Source organism: Rhagoletis pomonella, unplaced genomic scaffold, assembly GCF_013731165.1.
Source record: "Rhagoletis pomonella isolate Grant_MI unplaced genomic scaffold, Rhpom_1.0 Rhpom_scaffold_00001, whole genome shotgun sequence".
NCBI lineage: Eukaryota > Metazoa > Arthropoda > Insecta > Diptera > Tephritidae > Rhagoletis > Rhagoletis pomonella.
This window is the reverse complement of record NW_023458555.1, coordinates 42110076-42113620: the sequence shown is the minus strand read 5'-3', so window position 1 is coordinate 42113620 and position 3545 is coordinate 42110076.

Here is a 3545-nt window from a genome sequence, read left to right as displayed (position 1 = left end):
CCCCCCACACCTAAATCCACCACACCGTAATTCACCACACCTCAACTTTCTCACCACACCTTAACTCACCACACCTCAACTCACCACATCTTAACTCCCTACACCTAAATTCACCACACCTCAACTCACCACAGACAAATTCACCACACCTCAACTCACCGCACCTCTTAAGCCCACCACACCTGAATTCACAGCGCCGTAACTCCCACACCCAATTCCACAACATCGCAAATCACCACACCCAATTTCCCCGCATGACATGATATCACTTTATGTGGCATCAATGACATTGCTTTAATATTGATACTGAATTAAAGAAATCTGCTAAGCAGCAGTTTAGAAATCAGATTTACGAAGATTAAGATTCATGCAAGGAAGAAGGTAAAGTTGAATATGTAGAAGAAGAAAGGGATAAAGGCAAAGATTAGAATAAAAGTAAAGAAACCTAAATACAAACGAAGGTGGATATGAAGATGAAGATGAAGATGAAGATGAAGATGAAGATCAAGATGAAGATGAAGATGAAGATGAAGATGAAGATGAAGATAAGTATAAAGATAAAGATCATAACCCCTTAACTTTAACTCATCTTAACTTAAAAACTTACTCCACCTGAGCTCACCACACATTAATTCACCACACTTTAACTGCCCACACCTAAATTCACCACACCTCAACTCGCCACACCTTAACCCCCGCACCTAAATCCACCACACCTAAATCCACCACCCTTAATTCACCGCACCTCAACTTTCTCACCACACCTTAACTCACCTCAACTCACCACACCAAAATTCACCACTCCTCAACTTTCTCACCATAACTTAACTCACCACACCTGAATCCACCACACCTAAATTCACCACACCGTAACTCCTACACCCAATTCCACCACACCGTAGCTCACCACACCCAATTTCACCACATTGCATGATATCACTTGATGTGGCATCAAAGGCAACATCATTTGGCATAAAATGAACCAAAATAAATAAGATTTAGATAAAGGTGAAAAAAGGTATAAAAAGGAAATACAACTGAAGAGTGTGCGATGTTATATTGTGGTGTGTTATGCTTCATATGTTATGTTATTTATTCTTATGTTATGGTTATGTTATGTTATGCCAAGTACTAAGCTAAACTCCCCTCCACTTAACCCATTCCAACTAATGTTATTTTAGCTCATTCAACTTACATAAACTATCCTTAATTTTATCGGTTGAATTTCAACCGCTGGGCGAACACTAGTATCATTAAATCGTTAATAGTACCCGTTAGAGATGAGTCTGGGCCTAATTGATCGTCAATTATACCCGTACGGGATGAGTCGAGACTAACTGATCTGCCATAGTTGCGACTAATTAATGTCCAATTGTACCCGATTGAGAGTAGTCCCGGAATACTCTCTTTAGAGACTAGTCGCACAATTTTTTTTGCAGGGTATATACTTACAGTCATGCGCAAGTATTTACGTAAATAAATTTGCATATCAGAAAATTCGGCATTGCAGCCTACATAACCGCATGTATACATATATGCACATATCTTTATAAGCAGATGTCCGACGAGAAGGGTGGAAAGGGTGCTGAAAACTAACTTCAGTGTCCTTGAGCTGTTATTTTAAATTTTGCACACATTAAGAAAAAAATTCACCATAAACAAAAGCGAAAGCGAGAACTAAAATAAAAACCAACGAGGCAAATTGCGTGATTGCATTGATACATATATACATTCCCAACACGCTGTGAAAATCCAAACCAGTCAGTAAAAATACCAGTGCATTAACTGGTATTTATGAGCTAAGATGGTGGCCTTCCAGTTTGACAATTTCACGATCAACGAAAGCTGTATTTGAATTGTCAAAGCCAAAACTATGCGGCGTCAGGTGAAAATCATCTTTTCTGGTTCTGAAATCGCAGGTTGGAGTTCGCTTGGAGGGGGTGAACATTTTTCGAGTAAAATTAATTAACAATGTACACACTTGCGAATTTAATTTCATTACATACTATATTATTTTTCATTTCAAAGCAATAAAACTTAAAAATTACAAATAAAAAAAAAATCATTAAAAAATAAGAAGAAATTTCGGGCTCCAGGATTAGAACATCGAAAGTCTCGAATGGTTTGTCGACCATTGCACAATGACAGACTTATTTATGTGGCAAATATGTAGGTGTGCTACCTCGTCAACTGGTATCATGCTGCTAATATTTATACTGGCAGGTGCTGATGCATAGCCGGACAACTGGCATATCGCAGTACATCGCCACCTTAAAAATATCAGTCGCTCGAATGGAAAACGCATGGAAGATGAATTCGTTGAGTTGAAAAGCTAACTGGTAGTATCCTAGTTCACAACTAAGTAGTAGCTTACCCTGCAGGGTATGTACAATCGTTTACACATACAAACGCTATTCATTTCAAAAATTAAAAACGGTTGCTTTTTTCATTGTATGGCGCTTTAAAAAAAAAGTTCGCGTATGATTAAGAAAATGCATTTAGCAGCTACAGCTGCATCTCTCGCACGACTTGCACGCGCTTTCGATATGTAAAAAAACAAAACAATAGTAGCAGCGGCATCTTAAGTGCCGGATATAGCGATAATTACTGCAGCATGAATTGGTGTTATAAATATGTAATCATAGCTGTTAGGTGGATCTGTTCGAAAGAGAAAAATTTATATCATAACTTGAAAAGAAATATTTACATTCCGGTCGGGTGAAATCCTCTTGCGAAAGAAAAACATTTATGATTACGCAAGTAATTATTCAAGTGACATTCGGTGGAAGGCGCAAATTGAAAGCTTCGCAAAGTCCGCATTCTATTTTGGTTTCCTTAGCCGATGTTTCTAAATTAGGTAAGAGACTACTGCGCCAATAGGTGGCTTTGAAAAAGAACCAGTTAACAAAAGAAAAATAACGGATAAGTTGGTTAAGATCCCTAACACCTATTGAAGATTTAAACCTCATCAAAAAGAACAATCCGCAAGGGGAAGGGATGAGTATTTTATTCACAAACCGTGACAATTTTTTTTTACCTTTTTCAGCCTTAATACTTTTGGTATGGATTCTGGATTTCGTCACAGGCCCATTTCTCACAGTAATTTTGGAAGAAATTGCAAACAATACCAGTAGCAAAACATTAGATATAATCTTCCTTTTATTACTAAAGAGGTAGGGTACTCGTATCAAGCAAATGATCATAGCACAACACGCCCACCAGGTGCATAAATCGTTTTGATTAATGTTGAGTTGGTTAAAGAAATGACAAAAATAGATTTGCGGGACTCAGGCAATCTCAGCCATCTTGAAAAGAAGGGTGTAAACGTTTTTCGCAATTTACGTCGATACCGTTTATTTTTTCGAAAAAAAAAATCAAGAATACTTTTTTGTCGGGCGAAAAAATTTTAATTTTTTGTTCGCGGCTTTTTTATACCCGAGCGCACTTGTGCACAAGGGTATTATAACTTTGTTCACATAACGGTTGTTTGTAACAGGCAAAACGAATCGAGATAGATATAGACAAATGTATACATAAATGATCAG